Genomic DNA, 21,743 nt, shown 5'->3' on the forward strand with positions numbered 1-21,743 from the left:
TTGCTAAATATAGATGGCCAATATTCCATAGAAAAGGAATTCCAGCTCTAAGAGATGGTATCTCTGAATTCAACAGAAGAAAAAGTTAGCATTTCACATTCTTTTTTAAAAAATGATTTATTTGATTATGTATACAGTGTTCTGCCTGCATGTACACCTGCAGGCCAGAAGAGGGCACCAGATCTCATTATAGATAGTTGTGAGCCACTATGTGGTTGCTGGGGAATTGAACTCAGAACCTTTGGAAGACCAGTCACAGTGCTCTTAACCTCCAAGCCATCTCTCCAGACCAGTATTTTACATCCTAATCAGATACAGATCATCAGTTTATATAAAACAATGATTCCTGAGATTGTGGACATAAAAACCAATGAAAATGAGTGTTTGTGAAATACAGAAAATAAGTATGTTGAACATGATTGTTTCTGCTTTTTTCAGTGAGAGAAAGCTCAGTTAGAGCCTTATGGTCTCCTTGGGTGATGAAGGACAAAGGTAAATTTTATAAAAGGGGATTTCTGTCACTCTGAAAATGAGGAAGAAACTGGACAATGTTTTGTTAACTTAACTTAGTCAGGTACCTACAAAGATAAATTGTGGTAGTTTGGCTAGGATTGGCCCTATAGACTCATAAGTGTGCATGCTTGGCCCATAGGGAGTGTCACTAGTAGGAGGTATGCTCTTGTTGGAGGAAATGTGTCACTATGAGGGTGGGCTTTGAAGTCTCTATGCTCAAGCTATGCTCAGTGTGTCACACAGTATCTCCCTGCTGTCTGCAGAACAAGATGTAGAACTCTAGGGTCCTCCAGCACCATGTCTGCCTGCACACTGTCATGCTTTTTGCCATGATGATAATGGATTTAACCTCCAAAACTGTAAGCCAGCCTCAACTAAGTAGTTTCCTTTATAAGAGTTGCCATGGTCATGGTGTCTCTTCACAGCAATAGAAACCCTAACTAAGACACAAATGCTTCATATTTTAACTAAAATGTGGAATCTAACACAGCAGACATCATGGAAACAATGGATAGATTGGTAGTTATTGGAGTATTGTGTCAAGGCTTAGGGGATGTTGAACATAAGACAAAATTTAAGTTACATGGCAGAAATAAGTCCAAGAGATCTATTATTATCAATACATTTAATAATACATTGTTTAATACTTTTAGAGAGATAGGTTAGTTCTAGAGTAAATGGCAGGCTTTGAGACGACTCCATATGTCATGGCCCATGTTGGGATAACAAAGAGTGGGATCTATTGCAGAGAGAAAAAGTAGAAATCACAAGGCAGGGGCTCTTAACACGTGACTCTTAAGTTGAGGAAGCAAAGACACAATCCTCATCCATAAGGTAAGCCAGTGGCATGATTAAAGAAAAATGACAGGATTGTGTACAGGATTAGCCTATCATTACAGGACTCCAGAAATTCATTCGAGGTTTTTGATGAAATAGTGAATTCTCTGGTATAGGGCAGCAGTGAAGAGTAAATACATTTTGACATGCCCCATGTCTGGAGGACTATGACCATGTGGCCATGTGACAATTTGAGAGGAACCTAAAAGAACCAAGAACCAAGAATAATTCCAAGTCCGGGATCCTAGACTCAAGTGACCACAGACTCTACATGGGAAATGGCCACAAGAAGGCAGGAATGGATAGAGCTGGGATGGACTCAAAGAGAGGCAACCAGAGACTTAGACAGGGCTTCTCGGTTGGTGGCTCTGCCCTTGTTCTTAAGAAGCAGGTTAACCATAGCAAAGGCTGATGGCTCCACACTAGTGCGTATTCTCCTCTCTGAGTGGTACCATAGTGTAATGCTCACTAAAAAGATTACAAAATAACACCAAAAGAGAGAGTCATCTCAACAGACATGCAAATCATAGCACAGAAACATGAAAACCAAAGCTAAACAACTCCTCCAAAAGAACATATGTCTTTAACCATCAAATCTAAAGATACAACATTCTAAAATGGCAGATGAGGAACTCAAAACTTTACTTGTAAACTTTATCAATGACTTCAAAGAAAACACAAACAAGCACATGAAATATATAAATAAGCTCAACACACATTACGAAGCAACTGGACATACACATAGAAAACAATGTTCGATACCTCTTCCTACTACAACCAGAAATTAAATCAAAATGAATCAAGTACACAGTAGGGGAAATGTGATAAATAATTTATAAAAAAAGAAGAAAACGTCTTTTGTGTTTTTGACTTAGGCAAAACTTTTTTGTGCTTGATGCCAAAGCACAAGGAACAGAAGAAGAATATATCCAGACTACAAGGCAAGGCCCCTTTTCATAAAGAAAGTAATGGAGATTAGGTGTAGCTAGTGGTAGAGTGCTTCTACAGCATTTACAAAAGTCTAATATCATCTGTTTCCATGAGTTTCTGAATGACGACTCTCTGATCATAATTGGGCTAGGCACCAATCTACGAGTATAGAAGAATATCATTAGAAATCATTTCATTGACTCCCCCCCCCCCTTTTTTTCTATCCTAAGTCTCTGGGCCATTCAGTGTCTGGTATCTGGTTTCTGATCCTCCAGGCAGGGTCAGGGGTGGGCTCCCTCTTCTGGCATGGCTCTCAAACTGAACCAGTCACTGTGGTTCAGCCAGTCCGACAGCCAAACATTAGGTGGAGGGGGGGGGGAGGAATCCTGTAGAAGAGCGGGAGGAATGATTGGAGGAGCCAGTGGAGTCAAAGGCACCACAAGAAAACCCACAGAATCAACAAACCTGGACTCATAGGGGCTCACTGACCCTGAATTGACAGTCAGGGAGCCTGCATGGGTCTAACCAAGGCACTCTACATGTATTTTACTGTTATGTAGCTTGGTGTTTTTGTGGGACCCCCTAACAGAGGGCGTGGATGCTGTCTCTAACTTTGCCTGCTTTTGAGACCATTGGCCTCTTAGTGGGTTGCCTCGTCCAGCCTTAATAGGAGGGGAGGTACCTAATCTTATTTGAACTTGATATGCCATGTTTGGTTGATGTCCCTGGGAGGCCTGCCCTTTGCTGAAGGGAAAGGAGGAGTAGATGGGAGGGAGGAGGTGGGAAGGGAGGGACTGGGAAGAGACAAGGGAGGGGAAACTGTAGTGGGGATGTAATATATGAAAGAATAAATTAGTAAAAAAATGTCTAAGACCAAACCTCAGGCTCACAAAATGAGAAAAATATAAACAAGGAAACCAGAAAAATAAATAAATTCACAGGGCTTGTGAGATGGCTCAGCAACTAAAGATGAGCTCTGCCAACCTTGACAAAACAAGTTTGATCTCTGGAATCACATTCTTGAAGAAAAATTATTTCTACAAGTTGTTCTCTATGTTCACACATGCACCATGGCAAACATGCATTCTCCCTACACATACGGAAAAAAAACAAAAACAAAACGAATGTAATATAAACCAAAGTGATGCATTAAAGGCCTGTTAAAAACATTGCTTACATGTATCTATAACATCAGAAAGACTGTGCTAGACCACACACACACACACACACACACACACACACACACACATCCTTTTAAACATATAATAAATAGAAAATTTATATATGAAATGTATATACATAATAAGTATATATTTCTATGTATATATGTCTTCATAGTTGGCTACATATATTCACCACAGTATTTGTTTTTTATGATGAAGCTCTCATTCAAGATTTGTTCCGCTCTACCACCTCCCCTTGGAGGGGAGCCCTGATGGTACTCAAAGAAAGAATAAGCAGGCTACCAAGATGAGACTTGATAGCCTATGATCATATAGTGGAGGAGGAGGTCCCCCTCAGTCATAGACTTAGGGGAGGGAAATAGGGTGAAAGCCCGAGGGAGGGAGGAATAGGAGGATACAAGTGATGGGATAATAATTTAGCTGTAATCTGGATAAATTAATAAAATTAAAATTAAAAAAGAGAAAGTAATGTTTTAAAAAAAGGATTTGGTCAGCTCTAAAGGCTTTTGCTTGGAGGTAAAAAGAGTTAATTTGATAAGCTTATTGGAAAGGTCTAGGATGAAATGTAGCTGATATATCAATAAGTCTTAATGACATAGTATTACTGATTTAAACTATTTATTCACTTTACATTCTGGACTTAGCTGCATCCCTCCTTACCTTTCAACCCCTCCCTCTTTCCCTCTCCTTATTCCTCAGGAAAGGAGAGCCCCCATCCTATCCCCCTTGGCTCATGAGGCCTGAGTATGTCCTCTTTCCCTGTGGCCTGACAAGGTAGTCCTGCCAGGGAGAGTAATTGAAAAGCTGGCAAGAGGGACCATGTCAGAGACAGCCCCTGCTCCCCTTACTGGAGGACCCACATGAAGCCTGAGCTGCCCATCAGCTACATCTGTGTAGGGGGCCTAGGTCCAGTCTATGTGTGGTCCTTGGTTGGTGCTTCATTCTTTTCATCCTGTTGGATTTTCCATCCTATAGAACAAAATATGTCACATAGATATGTGCATTCATTAGGTACATACACTATGCCTCTGGTGGCTCACCTTAAGGGAGTGACAAGTAATATGTTTAATAGTAATGTGATTTCAATCCAACACATATGAGTTATTTGCTATACGTAAGTCTCAGATACACACCATCAAATTGACTTTTCCTTCTATCAGATGCTGTGTATCAAGTTTTGAAGTTGCCACTCCCTTCAGCTCTAAGAGTTTTTGTGTTCTCTCTTTTGTGGCTCTTGTTTTTGCTGTAAATATATTGATAGCCTATATAATTTTTAAATATGTTCCTGGTTTTATGGAACAGGACATTTGTGCCTTTCCTCTTTTCTTTGAAGAAAAACTCCAGTTTACCATAGGAACATGGGTAAGTAAATAGGAGTTTCCATCTTTTCCTCTATATTCCCACATCTACACCGAGAGTTTGTTTTTTTTAGCTGTTTTGTGTAATATGAATGTGTTATTGTGGGGTGTCGGTAACTAAATTCAGTCCTCACGTGTCAGGTTATACATGATGGTACCAGCAGTAGCCTATCACCTTCCAGAAGATTATGTCAGCAACAGTACATTATTGGATGCTGCCCTATAACACTGGATAAATACAAAGGGGATGGATGATGTTGTCTTTCTTAGAGTCTCAATTATAAGCTAGAAGACCAATGTCTAGCAGATAAAAAAGACCTGCCATTTTCTATTTGTATTAAACTAGCAAGTCTTTCAGAAATTCAGTGTTATCAGGTCCTATATCCAATTGGGATTTTTGTTTGTTCTGGTTGCTGGAGAGATGGCTTGGTAGTTAAGATGCCCCTCAAAAGGACCTAGATTCAGTTCCTAGCACCCACATGGAGGGTCATAACCATCAATAACACCACTTCTAGGGCACCAGACATACATAGTACACAAACATACATACATGAATGCATACAAAACACCAATACAAATAAATTTTATTTTACTTTTTAAATTTCAAAAGCATAAAAAAAGAAAGAAGGCTTGAGATCAAGGAGAGTGGATTGGAGGTTGGAAAGGAAAAGGGGGGATGTGTCTGTAATTATATGTTAATTTATAAAAGAATTTTTAAAATTATGGCACACAATGCCCTTCTATGTATATGTTCATTTGAACATGTTAAACAAATATTTAATTCCAAAATAGTAAGTTCCAAAGATTTCAGAAAAAATTAAAATAACATAACATTTACAAAAGAAAGAATGAAGAGGAAGGAGAGTAAATTCATATCTTTTATTATGGTGGTTCACCCACTTTTGACAGTGAGGGAAATTACATAGATGCATTATTTTTTATTGTATTTTATTTTCCTATGAAGTAAACCCACAAGCTGGTGCACTCCCATTCCTTATACCAGTAGACATACAGACACAGAAGTATTCTCTGCATCAAGAAATGAGAAAGCACTCATTTCTCAATGCTTATGAAATTAACTGTGTGTTGAGAGAAATAGGCAGAAGAACAAGAAATCCCAGCCAACCATGGAAGGCGCTCACAGAAAAGGAAGCATTGAAGATGCTCTGCACACCCACATCATCATGGGGCCAACTTGTTGCAGTTTGCATTATTCAGTTGCTATGGAAATAATGACAAGCTGAGAGTGTGTGAAGGAAATATGTTTATTTAGCTCACAGGATTGTAAGCAGAAAATCAAAGGTAGCTTCTATTGTTTTGGCTAAGGTGAGAACCCTGTGGTGGCCAGCACCACACTGGCAGAAGCAAGTGGCTGAAAGAGATCACAGTGCAAGACAAGCCAGAAGCTAGAATAAGCTCTGTTTTCTCTTTTCACAAGTCACTGTCAAAGGACTGCCTGGAGTCCTGTCAGCCCTACATTAAGTCTCCTTGCAGAAGAGAGTCCCCCAGAGACCCAATAACCGTCAAAAGATTGGCAGCCATTTAATGTTCAGGTTGGCAGTCTTTCATATGTTAACTCTTAGGGGGAAAAAAGCCAAACCCAAGGCATACAATCTTTCAGAGGGGACTTTCATAGATAATAGAAATTAGACCAAAGCCTAGTTAGGATAGTTTAGAGAACAGAAATAACACATAGTAAGCCTTAGATGCTGCACAAAGTATAATGCATATGATCAGAGCAGCAGTGTAGAGACACTGCCCTCATTTACCTACTGACTTCTGTGGTGAGGTCTCGATTTTATTCTGAATGCCAAATGCCCTATATAGTATCTAACAAGTTAATGTAAGATATTGAGAAAACGGGGAGTTCTAATTACTTTTTTAGGGTGCTTTCTTATTGTGGTTAGGGATCATTATGAACACTAATGTGAGAAAAGCTTTAAAAGAACCAAGTCTTTTTTTTTTTTTTTTTACATCTTTAGAAGTTTTAGTGTTTCTGGATACTTATGTGTTGTATATAGCTGCTCAACAATTGTTACAGTGAAATTGACTAACCTTCAAATTTACGCACATTTAAATTAATTTATGTGGCAAAGAAATAGAAAATCAGCATAACAAAAGACAAATGAAAAATAAGTACAATATAATGTTTTTTAAAAGTCTCTTAGAATTTAATGTAAAAGGTTTACTTATTCATCTCATTGTCTTTATTGAGATTACACTAAGATGGCTAAGATATTTCTACTTTATATGTATTATCATCAAATCATGAAATAATCCAGAATACACTGTACCATCCCGTTGTTCAGGCTGGGTGAAATAAGGTCTGAGGCCCACATTAATAGTAAGATATCTAGAGAATAGATTTGGGAGGCAAAACCACTGTTACATGATGTCCGAGTCCCCTAAGATGACTAAAGAGGAAGTATAAACAAACATCAAGAATCACTCATCAAAAGTCTCTTTGACTTAGCTTTGCGTATCTTGCTTCAGGATCACTGACACTAAAAACAGATACCTTGACTCACCCAGGTTCTGCAGTAAAATCCTGAGGACACCGAACACCTAACATCAAGGTTGCTTCCTTATATCCGAAACGCAGCTGTACTATCTGGTTTTGAGAACAAGACGATTTGTTTCGAGAGTTTCTGAAAATTTGTCTTCCAAGGCTTGTATCCTTGGAGAATGAATGTGTCTTTCATGGACTATGCAGCTACTGATGGAAAGGATACAATTCAGAAGCTGAACTGCCCTGCAAAAAATGACTTACAGTGTGGAGTTAAGAACAGCAGTGTAAGTAAGTCGTAAGTGTTATCATCATAAGATTATCATCAGAGGGGCTGGAGAGATGGCTCAGCGGTTAAGAGCACTGTCTGCTCTTCCAGAGGTCCTGACTTCAATTCCCAGCAACCACATGGTGGCTCACAACCATCTATAATGTGATATGATACTTTCCTCTGGCCTGCAGGTGTACACCCAGGCAGAACTCTGTATACATAATAATAAATAAACAAATCTTTAAAAGAAAAAAGATTATCATCAGAATTGCCCGAAAACTGACAAAGCAATTGCTAACAGAAGGGGAAACCTAAGCAGGGAGGAACATCTGAGATTTGCAAGACAGAAATGTTCATTTTCTATGAAGTCTTCAGTATCAACATTTTTCAATACTATCTTATAAAATCTTTGACCATAATAGCCTGTATGCTATATGTTTGCTGAGAAACAGAGCATATAGGCAAATAGAAATCCCTTCATTTGACATTCTGAAATCCAGAAATGCTCCAAAAGAAAAAAAAATTACTCTCTGATCACCCATATAATCTCCCATGTGGCAAAATCCACAACTGACCTATTGTGTACAATCAAAATGTGTAATGTCAACTTCAGGCCGTGTGTACTAGGAACATACATATTTCATGTGTAGACCTATGTCCCTTCACCAAGATATCTTGTTGTACATATGCAATATTACCAAATTAGAAAAACAGTTCTACCGGGTGTGGTGGCACACGCCTTTAATCCCAGTACTCAAGAGGCAGAGGCAGGCAGATGGCTGTGAGTTTGAGGCCAGCCTGGGTCTACAAAGCAAGTCTAGGACAGTCAAAACTACACAGAGATAACCTTGTCTCGGAAAAAAAAAAAGAAAAAAAAGAAAAACAGTCCCAATCTAGAAATGCTTCTGGTCACTGGCATTTCAAATAAGAGGCACCCGATTGTATTTCTAGGCAAGCACTTTACTATTGTACTTTAGCTACAGTCTCTTCAACTTGTATTTCTAGTAAAACTTTAAAAGAAGTTAAAACCTTAATACTGCCAGACGTGCTGGTGCATACCTGTAATCCCACCACTTAGGAGGCAGAGGCATGTGGATCTCTGTGAGTTCCAGGCCTGTCTGTCCACAAAGTGAGTCCAGGACAGCCAAGGCTACACAGAGAAACCCTGTCTCAAAAACAACAACAACAACAACAACAACAACAACAACAACAACAAACCAAAAACATAAAAGCAAAAGCAAACAAAACAAAACAAAACCTCCCAACACAAAAAACAAACCAACCTTAATATTAAAACATCTAAAAACTAAATTTACTGTAGGACTTCTCAGTTTTCCATATTTCACCCTTTCAGAAATTCTTATCTCCACTAACAGAAAGGCTTTTGAAGTGAGCCAGGCCTAAACTAGGAACATTTCATATCAAGAAGAGTAGACAAGGAGCAGTTAATTAATCAGCCATCTTGGCCACACTGCTATGCTCCACAGTTCACAGCCTGGCTAGCCCTCAGTTCTGGGTTAAAGTGTCCTTTCCATTAGGTCTTAGAGCAGAACATGACATTCTTCCTGAGCCAGCCATCGTTCTAACAATACCAACGAACCATGGATTTCCCAGCTCTTCTGAGCTGCAAGGCTTGGAGCCCACCTTCCTAATGCTTCTCAAGGGCCAGAAGAGCAGACCCTTCAGCCAAAAAATAAAAGACACTGGGAGTATATTCTCGGGTCATCCTATGCCTTACCCAATGGGTGGGCTTGGAAACTCCTTGCTTGGATTTCTCTCACTGTTCCCTCAATTCAGAAACTCAATTCTGAAAAAAAGTAAGCTGTTCAAAATCTTGTATGGCCTAGAAATGAGGTGGCAAGGGGCTGCCTCAAAACCAAATACAACTCACGAGAAGGTGGAGCTTTCCTTTCAGTGCTTCCTTTGGAGCTGACAGCAGGAAAATAGAGAATCCAAAAGCAATCTGTCGTGAGTAACTGCCTCCTGATCATGGCACACACAGAACTGCACTGAGCTTAGCAAGTAAGGAACAAGTATACCAGGGGTTCTTGTGTTTCCTGGGGACATTGAGGTTTCCTTTTTGGGTTCTTAGTCTGGTTAGTACAAATTGTATTCTAACAGACTCAAAAGAAAGGTCAAGGGCAATTTTATTAGAGTCTAAGAGAAAAGCAAAAGGGCAGAAACGTTGTAAATCTTGCCTGGTGCCTGGAGGAGGGAGACGGAGCTGAAAAAGAGAAAGACACCACTTGCAATAGGGGTCAGCAATCAGCTGCATGGCAGAAGAATGCGGGGCGGCAATTCGGAGAAGCAGCGCCCAGGGAGGCAGGAAAAGCATACTTAGGCATTTGCTTGGTATCTGAAAGAAAAAAAGATAAAGAAGAAAGCCAAGGTCCCCTTCTCAGAGAAGAACAAGGCTCTGTGATAAACAGCGAGGCTCTGCAGAGCTGAGTGAAGCTTTACCACAATGTAACACAAATGTCCTCACTCTCGGCCAATTTCCATTAAAGTCCTTCCTTGTTTCCTTCCCTGTGACTTCAGTCTTTACTACAGCCTTCCTCACATGATTCTGTTCTTCCTCACTCCCACCAGCAGATTTCATTGAGCTCTGCTTATAGGGCCAAGGATGTAGCTTCGCTAGTAGAGTGCTTGCTTGCCTCACATACACAAATGAAGGCCTGAGTTTCATCCTAGCACCGCATAGACCCTGCCTGCTATCCCAGCACTCGGGAGGAAGGAGCTAGCACATCAGAAGTTCAGAATAATTATTGCCAATTAAGTTCAAGGCCAGCCTGAACTACATAAAACCATGCCTCAGAAAAACAAAAACAAAACCAGAAACAAAGCCGAAACAAACCCCAAAACCATGCTACTTTACTTATTATAGAATTTGAGGGGTTCTCTAACATGCACCAAACCCCTCCACATCCCTTCTACAAATCCTGAAAGCAGTTCTAAAACGCCTAGGAAACACAAGGTCGAGTGTTTCAGTGTCGCTTTTTTATATTAGTTACTTTTCTCATGGCTGTGGCCAGATATCTGATAAGGGACTAGGAGCTACTTAAGGAAAAACGAGCTTTTTTGGTTTTGGTTTTGGTTTGGATCACAGGTGGAAATTACAAGTCGTGATGGTGGTGAAGGTGAGGCAGCTAATGTGCTTCTCAGATGGGGCAGGCAGCTTGTCAGGTTGCTGGTCCTGTTGTTTCTAGTCAAGAAGCAGAGGGAGATGGATGCTGGTACTCAGTTTGCATTTTCCTTTGTCAATTTTTATTCAGTTTAAGACCACAGCCCATAGTATGCTGCCACCCTCATTTAGGATGAATTTCCTTTCCCTAGTGAAATATCTCTGGAAATAATTTGTGCCTTTGAGGCCTGAAGTTTGCCTAAGATTGTCTGACAATTAAGATCAACCAGCACTGTGTTGAAGCAAACAATCCTTGGGTTGAACACAAATCCAACACTGCTCTTAAGCAAATTTCTTTATATTCATTAACTTTTCCCTAATGTTAGCCATTAAGTTCCCCCCTGGCCCCCCTTCTTGCACGCGCGTGCGCGCGCGCGCATGTGTGTGTGTGTGTGTGTGTGTGTGTGAGAGAGAGTGAGTCATCTCACCATCTCAATGGGCATGCCTTTCTTTCTTTCTTTCTTTCTTTCTTTCTTTCTTTCTTTCTTTCTTTCTTTCTTTCTGCCTTCCTTCTTTTCTTCCTTCCTTCCCTTGGAATTCTGTCTGTCCTGGAACTCTCTATGTAGACCAGGCTGGCCTTGAACACAGAGACTCAAAGATCCAGACTCTGCTAATCGAGTGCTGGTCCCCGCGGAGGCCAGAAGATTGCATTGAATCTTCTGGACCTGGATTAACAGATAGTTGAGAGTCACCATGTGGGTGCTGGGAATTGAACTCAGGTACTCTGAAAGAGTGGCTAGTGCTCATAACTGCTGGGTCATCTCTCTACCTTCCTCTCCCATTCATTTCTTAAAGAAACATGTAATCAGTGTTTGCTCCATGCCAGAAACTTGTTTTCAATAATTTCTTATCAAGAAAATATGTTTAATATTACCTCCCTCCTAGGCAAGCTCTCCTGATACCACGTGGGTGAAAAGAGTATATCACTGTTTTTTCTGTAATACTTTAACTATCGGGTTGTCTTTGTGTCCATTCTACAGAGCCTGGAACCAAACCTGTGTCATCATGTGTGCCCACAATACCTGAAAAGGCTCAGACAAAGTTAATTCTTTAAAGATTATGGAGCAATATAAACATCCCATAAAGTATGTGGAATGCAATTGTACTGGTTACTAGTGAATTGGCAATAATGTATGTTGAATGAGTTGTCACCTATGGCATGATTTTTGAGAGGCCCCCTGGTGCAGCTTTTGTGCCAGTAAATAACTGCCGTGAGATAAAAAATGATACAAGGATGTCACATTCCTAAGGCAATGTTCCACCTCACTCCACTGCTACCTTTATCACTTATGTCCTTTCCAGCCCTTATCCCATGATGTTCCTTGAGGTTAGGGGGTTGTGATAGAGATGTTCTCTTTGTTCCTGAGCATTCAACAATCTCGTTTTCAGCAATTTGGCCCGAGACTCTATAGTTGCCATTACCCACACTAGAAGGAAACTTCTCTAGCCAAAGGTGACAGCAACACTAACATCTATAAGTACCAATGAAGTCTTAAGAACTTGATTTGATAGGCATATCATGTTCAATTATCAGTAGCTTCTCCAATATGGTCTCTGATAGCCTCTAACATAGGCTTTTTACCAGGATTACAAAATGAGATGTGGTTCACATCTGCAGAGCGTATTCAAATCTGATCAGGAGTTGGTTATCTCCATTCCTGATTTGCCACCATTGCACATGACTAGCTGATTAGTAATACAGCATATTGGAAACACTTTTGATGGCAACTATCTCCGAAGAGCCTACCAAGCACCTACCAGTACTGCATACTCTAGCCCATAGGAGGAAAGGGCGTTTAAATTTCAACTTGGTCTTTCTATGTCCTGTGACCACAAAGTGTGCATTGCCTTCAAAAATGGATCTTATTGTCTAGTTTTGGTGGGCAAGCAATGCACATGGTAAAAGCTTATATTGTTTTTGAGGCTCTATATACTCTTACTAATAACTCAGAGGGAGGTAGCCTGTCCCTAGTACTGGGGTTTTCATTTAATAAACTATAGCTTCTTTTCTAGTTTTACTTTTTAGTTAAGTTTCTCATTGTCAGAATTCCTTATGGGCTTTTCATATATTCTTAGTTTTGCTTGATCCTTATCTTCACCCCTTTCTCTCCACAACCTCCTTGCCTCTCCCTGATTCAGTCTTAATCCTTAAAGTATTCTGCTTTTTCCTTTTTATTTTAAAGATTTACTTATTATGTATACATCTGCAGTCCAGAAAGGGCACTAGATCACATTATAGATGGTTGGGAGCTACCATGTGGTTGCTGGGAATTGAACTCAGGACCTTTGCAAAAGCAGCCAGTGCTGTTTAACCTCTGAGCCATCTCTCCAGCCTTGCTCTTTCCTTTTATACCAAACATATTTTTACTGTCCTTTAGAGCCTCTCTCTTTCCCTCTACCAAGTGTCTTTATAGTTTGTGAGCCTCATGCACACTCACTCCCACATAAATGAATATTAAAACTACCAACTGGGATTTGCTTATGAGGGAAAACATGCATCATTTCTCCTTCTTGACCTGGGATGCCTCATTTAATGAAGTATTTTTTTCAGTTCTATCTCTTTTCCCAAAAATGTATCTTTTCTATATGTCTGAAAGAAAATCCTACCATCACATGATGGACGCCCAGGCCAATCCCATTTACTTGTTATTGTGATTAGAGCAATATACACAGGTATGCAAACACCTCAGTGATGGAGAGTCCTTTTTGTATATGCCCGATGAGTGATATAGCTTGATTATAGGAGCGTTCTACTTTTAGTTTTCATTTTATTTCTTCTAGAAACCACTATGTTACTTCCACAGTGGCTGCACCACTTAACATCCCTATCAATAGCGAATAAGTCTTCCCTTTTCTTAAAATTTCACCAGAATTTGTTGTTATGTTTCCTTGATGACATCCATTCTGGGTAAGATGGAACCTTGATTTGCATTTCCCTGATGGCTAATCACATTGAACAGTTTTAAAGCTGTTTGTTGTCCACTTACCTTTCCTTTTTTATAGAGTCTGCCTGGTTCCTTAGTCTTTAGAATGAATAAGTAATTTCATTCTTCTACATGTACATACCAGTTTATGGTATTAATTAACACTAATGTCTTCCTCCAATGTTTATTTTTGTTTTTTTTTAAATACCAAGCAGCTGTAGCGTCTTGGATTATATCTCAGTATTCTATTTTATTCTATTAGTCTACATGTCTGTGTGCTAGTACTATGCATTTTTATTACTATGACTCCATAGTGTAACCTGACATCAGGTATGGTGATACTTACAGCATTATTCATATTTTTAATCATGTGTCTATGTGTGTGTGGTAGGGTATGCACAGGTGAGTGCAGGTGTCCACAGGGGCCAGGACAGTCAGATAAACTGGATCTAGAATTGCAGGCAGTTGTGAGCCACCTACATCATTGCTGGCAACTGAATTTGGCTCTTCTAGAAGAAGAGTACGTGCTTATAATGACTGATTCACTTCTTCAGCCACCGTGTGTGAATGTTAACATTGTTTTTCTTTTTGTGAATAACAGCATTGAGATAAATATTGAGTCAAATCTATACATTGTTTTTGCTAAGTTGGCCATTTTTGAATGTGAATTCTTCCCATTTCTGAGCACAGCAGGTCTTCTTGTTTTCAAATGTCTTCCTCAAGTACTTTTTTGCATGTTTTAACAGTTTTGTAGTAGACAACTTTAACTTCCTTGGCTAGGTTCATTTCAAGGTCCTTGAAAGTGACAAACTGTATGGTATTAAATGACAAAACATAGTTAGAGGCTTTATTTAAAAATATCTCACTATTCATTATCAAAGTCACAAGACTGTTTGCATATCAATAGACTGGACTGGAAACAGGAAACTATCATGAAGGAAAGATAGGTTTACTGCAATTTAATCTTTTACAAAAAATTACTGCAAGTTATTAATAACAGAATTTCTCTTTTACTTTCTTAAGTCTAATTCTCTTGAAGATTCAAGCAATGGTTCCATTCTCCTAACTAAAGACAACAAGAGGCTCCAGTGGTCCTGTTGTGTCTCAGCTGAGGTTTACTAATGGCAGTAGAGCAAAGCAGCAGTGCACAGTCAGCCCTGCGTGATTTCCTATCTCTCTTGGAATCTTCCTCATCCATCATGACATACATACATTATGTCATCCATACATGACATAAAGTGAACTTCAACCCCATCCTTGGAAGGACAGTGTAGAAGGTCCTTTTCTGGAAAACTCTTGAAATGTATTGTGATGGTCCACAGAAGAGCTGAACTTGATGCAAGATCAACTAGTAAACTAATTGGATAGTGGCATTTGAAGGCGAACTTTCATATTCAAACCATATCTCATTAAACATCTTCTTGTCTTATAACCTTTTGAAAGTGCCTTTTCACCTTCTCAGTCACCAACATCAAATAACTGACTCTTAGCAAAAACAAATACTAAGGTTCTGTTTCCCTTTCAGTTATCTCCTCCTGATAGAGAGTAAAGCAGTTGGAATTGGTCCAAACCACACATCTCAAAGCACATCTTTGTCATTTGTCATTCTTGCACTGGGTAAATCAGTACATGCAGACTAAGTTTTTTCTTAGCCACAGCCAAACCAAGGTGCCAGCTCTGCTCTGGCTTGCCGCAGCAGGGAAGACACTCCAACAACAGGTTTTTAAAATATGCCCTACTGAGTTGTTTTTCTAGATTTCATTAGTATCTGTTGTAATCTCCCTTTTCATTTTATTAATAATTGTCAAATCTCTTGTTCATTTGTTTTTAAGGTCTTTTCTATATATATATTTTTTTGTTTAACTTTTCAAAGAACCAACTCTCTGTTTCATTGATTCTGTGTATACTTGTTGTTTCTACTTCATTGTTTTCTGTCCTGCTGCTAATTATGTCTTTCCATCTACGCTTTTGAGTGTGTGTGTGTGTGTGTGTGTGTGTGTGTGTGTGTGTGTGTGTGTGTATGTGTGTGTATGCTTGTGTGTGTGTGCTTCCAAAGTCTTACAATGTATCATTAAATTACTTATTTGGTTTTTATTCCATGTAGGAAGTTGGAGCTATGAACTTCCTTCATTTTATTGTAAGTTTTGTTATGTTTACTTTCTTTTTCTTTAATTCTAGAAATTTTCTGATGTTTCTCTTGATTTCTTCAATGACCCATTCATCATTCAATTGTGTGCCGTACAATCTCAATGATTCTACGTGTTTTCTGTAGTTTTCCTTGCTATTGATTTTCTGCTTTATTTCATAGCATGCAGGTAGACTGCAGTAAGCTATTTCAATTTTCATATATTTATGAGGCTTTGTTTTGTGTTACAATATGTGATTGATTTTGGAGTAATTTCTATTGTCTGCTGAAAATGTGTGTGTTTGGATGGACTAGTCTGTAGATGTCTCTTAGGTTCATTTCATCAATGATGTAATTTGACCCCATTTCTCATTTATTTTGTCTTTATGTCCTCTCTATCTGTGAGTGGGATATTAAAATCACCAATTATCATTGTATTGAGAGTAGTCTGTGGTTTTGTATCTGGTAGTACTTGTTTTGTAAAATTGTGTAACTTGTGTTCACTGTATATTGCTTATGATGGTAACATTTTCTTAATGGTTTCTACCTATAGTCATTATGAAGTAACCTTTTCAGACTCTTCTGACCACCTTTTTTTTTTCTAATTACCTTTGATTTTAAGTCTGTCAGACATTAGGGTGGTGATAGCCACTTGTTTCCTGGTTTCCTTTGCTTGTAATATATTTTTGCATCCTTTTACCACAAGTAGTATGTAGTTTTGATGTTTGGTTGTCTTTTTAAAACAACAAGCTGAAAGATTTTGCCTTTTAATTATGTTAATCTATATCTTTCGACTTTAGAATTGGGACCATTAATGTTCAGAATTATTGTTAAAAGTTTATGTTCATTTTTATAATTTTGTAATCTTTGGCATTTTACTAATCTGCATTTGCATAACAAGAGTTCTAGTATAATTGATTGTTCACTGGAGTTGTTGTATGAGATTATCATTATTTTCAGTCTAAAGAATTCCTTCTGGTATTCAGTATTCTGTATTGGGCTAGCTTATAGATTATGAATTCTATTAGCCTGTTTTTATCATGGAATGTTTTTCTTTCTCCATCAACTATGAAACATCATATAGTAGTCTGTGTTGGCAGTTGTTTATTAGAACTTAAAATAAATTATCCCAAGTCCTTTGGGGTTTTGAAGTTTATATTGAGAAGTCTGTTGTTATTTTGAAAGACTTTCCTTCATATTTTATATGTTCCTTAGTGTTTTTATCATATAGCTTCCAATGGACTTTTTCTTTTCTTCACATTTAGTATTTTAGCTGTGTCATGATGTGGGGACTTTCTTTTTTGTTTTGTCTACTTGTTATTTATACCTTTGATACATGGACTTGAAGAGTTTTTGGCTTTACTTATTGAAAATACTTTTGGTGTTGAAGGAATGGGCCAGCAGTTAAGAGCACTGGATGTTATTCGCGAGGTTCAGAGTTCAAATCTCAGCACCCATGTGGTGACTCACAGCACCTCTAACTGTAGTTCCATAGGATCCAATATCCTCTTCTGGTGTGCAGACATAAATGCAAACAAAATACCCATACAAATAAATAAATCTTTAAAAACATTTTCTATGCCCTCAGCATAGAGTTTTTCTTCTATGCTTGCAATCTCTAGCCTTATTCTTTTCATTGTGTCCCAAAAATCTTGCATGTAGCATTTGCACATTTTTTATCACCATTCTTGGCTGAATGTATAAAGTCTTCCATTTTGTCTTCAAGGTCTGATATTCTGTTTTCCCTGTCATCTATTAGATTGGTGTGACTCCCTACTGGGATTTGATTTGATTTGTTAAATTTATAATTTCTAACGTTGTTTCAGTTTGGTTTTCCCTCAGCATTCCTCTTTACTGAATTATTATTTTTGTATCTTGCATTGACTTGCTTATTTTCTTTATTTCATCAGGTGATTTTTTGCATTCTCTTGGCATTTATTCAAGAGTGTCTTCTTTATCTCTTTTATTTGAACATATTTACCATTATTATTATTTTTCATTCTTTATATGAAATTTCACCGAGTCACTTATTGTGAGCCATTCCTTTGGGATTTATAGATTTTTGAGATGTGTTACCTTGGTTTTTCATATTCCTTATATTTTCGTGTTGTGACTTGTGCATTTGAAGCTAGATCACTGGTTGTGGGATTTCTGTTGTCTTATGTCATCTCATCTTTCTTCTTGTATTGGTCATGTTTACATTGTTCATAATCTTTCTCAAAGAGTTGAATACCATTTAAAACAAGTCATTATTCAAGGGTGAACATAACTACATGAATAAGGTAATAGTCAGTTATAAAACAATCATGCCTTAAATATCAGTTATTTAGGGAGTAAAGGGTTGCCAATAGCACAGTATAGAGTAGTATATTAGGTTTTTTATGATCATGAATAGAAAGACAAGGGAGAGAAAACCTAAAAGCAAAATTATAAAACTACACAGTGGGACTAGTGATCAGTATTGATTGGGTTGATAGATAAGACAGAAAGGAAGGAACTGCAAAAGGCAAAAAGGAGGTATGGGAGATGTGGGCATTTTTACTAAAAGCAGACTGAGAAGAGAGGGGCAAAGAAATGCAATCAGCACAGCCCCTGTCTCCTTTCTCAGAAAGATGAACTGCAGAGACACTGAAAACCAGTATTTCCCATGTACTCTGAGAATAGAAAAAGAAGAGGGAGTACAGAGAACAGAAAAACAATGATAAGACAAGAACAGTGTGAGAACAGGCTGGCTAAGATGACCTTGTATATTTAGAAAAATAAATAGATGTAGGGGATGAAAAGATTTGAGTGGGGATACGATGTATGCAAACTGAATGGCCCAATTTTTAACTGTATTTGGAGAGTCTGTGTTTCTTCCCTGGCTCTTCACCATTGTGATTTCTGCTACACTGTTCTCTTCTTCAAGTCTTGCTTTGGACTGTACTTCATGTTGCTTTTCTCCAGTTATGTTTATCCTTTGAAGGTTCCAAGTGTTGCATCCTTCTGACGTTCACTCAAGCTAATTAACTATGTTCCATTGGCTGGGATTGGCTAGGGTGATATTGGTCCAACAGCCATTGTTGTAGTCACTGGAGCACCATTTGTGTTTGGTGCACTAGTCTCAGGTTCCCAGTTGGGGCTCTGAGGGCAGTCCCTCTTGTGGTGGTCCAGAGGGCGGCTCTATAAAATTATGTAAATTCCTCAGATAAAGCCATAAAAGCTGGTCTGCTTGGAGTGCTGGGTAGCTATGCTGGCCAGGCCACTTGCAGGGGTGGTGGTGGTATCAATTGTCACAAAATCTGAGAATGGAACAAGTTCCATAGCACATTAAATAAGTGGCTCATGCAAAGGAGGAAGAGCAGCAAGCTAATCAACACAATATTCCTGTTTCTTTGATTGTCCTAACTATAATCAGTCACTTATTCAGACATGATGTCTAAACCACAGTGTTCAACAGAAGACACTAATGGGTTTTGTATCTGAAATAGAAGTACCTACAAAGGGAATTATTTGGGAGAGATTTAAAATAGGCACTGCCAGTCAAAACTCGGAATTTTTCTTTATCTAAATTATACTGGATAATGAAAGAAACCTTTTACAGGATAGCGAAAATTTTAATCTCTCCAAATATGAAGACTTGGTTCAAGTAAAGTGGGAGGTATGAGTAATCAAATAGTCATAGCAAAGATATGAGTAACAAAAAGGACAATATAATTATCCTTTGGAGCTCTGCTGAAGAGATCAAGATCTATCCTCTTATAATTTAAGAAAATATACCAAGGTAAATTTCAGATATCTCCCACAATTTCTAAGATATCCCCCCTCTCTCTCTCACTTCATACATCATAGTACATAAAAATATTTAAGAAATATCTTCTAAATATTGAGAGTTTACAGCAATGTTTTTAGAGGGATAGAAAGGGTTTGAATTAATTTACCTGGTTTTTATCAAATGTTAGTACTGTTCAATCTAAGGCATTAGGTGTCTGGATTCTAGGACAATGACAGGCACCAAGGAACTTAGGGACCTCAGGAATCACAGGGCTGAGGCACATTTCCAACTCATTCAATGAATACGCCTAAGGTACCCCTCCTTCATCTCCTCCATCTCCTCTCTACTCAGTCCTCATTTCCCAACAGTGCAAGCCACTCTCCCACGCTCTCTCCACATGCCTTAAAGATGGCCTCATTATTCTTTCGGGTGGTTTAAAATCTTCTTTCTTTCCCTTTAGAACTCTCTGTCCATATTCTCTCTGTCGGTACTATACAAATTAAATCTTGTAGACTCAAAAGATAATTTGTGTCCCAGTGTCCACAATCACACCCCAGGTCCTGTATCTACTTTCATCTCTCACTCATTTACATCTTCATCTTCTGGGAGCTCATTGCAGAAAGATTTTACAGATAACTCTCAAGTTTTAGTCATCATTTCAAAAATTCCTTTATAATACTGCATAATACCTCTCCTTTATGGAGATAGCTCATATGATCCTACAACCATTGTCATAGGATACTCACTAATTGTGCAGGAGTGAAACTGACTTCTGAGAGGCTTCATCCAGTGTCTGATGGAAACAGATGCAGAGACCCACAAGCAAACAATAGGCCAAGCTAGGGCAGTTCTGTGGAAGAATGGGAAGAAGGACAGAGGAGGCTGGAAAGGTCAAGGACACCACAAGAAGACCTAAAGAGTAAATTAACCTAAGCCCATGGGAGCTCACAGAGACTGAATCACCAACCAATGTGCATGCATGGACTAGACCTAGACCCCCCTACACATATACCACAGATGTGCAACTTGTTCAACATGTGGGTCCCCTAACAATGGGAGTAAGGGCTGTCTTTGACTCTGTTGCCTGCCTGCCTTTGGATCCCCTTGTCTGGCCTCAGTGGGAGAGAATGAGGTGCCAGGGTGGGTTGGTACTTCTTGGGGCCTCCCCTTCTCTGAGAAGTGGAGAGAAGGACATGAGAGTGGGACTGAGAGGAGAGGAGGGAAGGGGCTGGGATCAGCAGTAAAGTGATTAAACAAACAAACAAATATGTACATGGGAAAAAGATAACTCTTCAATTCATTGGTCAAGAAGGACAAAACTGTTCTTTGTATGAATTTTGTGAACTGGTTGTAGTTTTATAACAGCTTTTGTTAATTCAACTAATATAGAGCAATGGGAAAATAAACACCAAGTTTCAAATAACCCATATGCAAAAAGGAAGTATCCTTGCTCAAACTAAGGCACCAGCCAAGGACAATACAGGCTGTAAACTTTAAACCCCTACCCAGATCTAGCCAATGGTCAGAACACTCTCCACAGTTGAGTGTAGAGTGGAGTATGACTTTCACATGAACTCTGGTGCCTCATAATTGACCATGTCCCCTGGAGGGGGAGACCTGTTGGCACTCAGAGGAAGGATAGCAGGCTACCAAGAAGAGACTTGATACCCTATGAGCATATACAGGGTGAGGAAATCCCCCTCAGGAACAGTCATAGGGGAGGGGAATAAGGGGAAAATGGGAGGGAAGGAAGAATGGGAGGATACAAGGGATGGGATAACCATTGAGATGTAACAAGAATTAATAATAAAAAGAAGTGTAGTAAAATTGCATTAGGGACAAATGGAGTACCTTGAATATACAGTGTGAGCTACTGTTGAGGCATGTTTCCAAACAAATTATTTACTCCAAAGGATTCTTTTCTCTGGTGCTCAATAAGTTAAATTAGAAGATGCAATTTCATTATGTCACAAACAATGATTATTTGGGAATGCAGTTTACAACTCTTTGTGCCACATATTTTTTCTTTTGAAAACATATTGAACCTTTAGAATGATAACAATAGAATCTCCATATTAAACAGAAAAGAGAAACAGAAAAGACTTTGGGACATATAGTTCTACATACTAGAGACCTGTCTTACGGGTTGACTTGCTGTGT

This window comes from Acomys minous (assembly GCF_964271855.1).
Source record: "Acomys minous genome assembly, chromosome: 7".
Taxonomy (NCBI): domain Eukaryota; kingdom Metazoa; phylum Chordata; class Mammalia; order Rodentia; family Muridae; genus Acomys; species Acomys minous.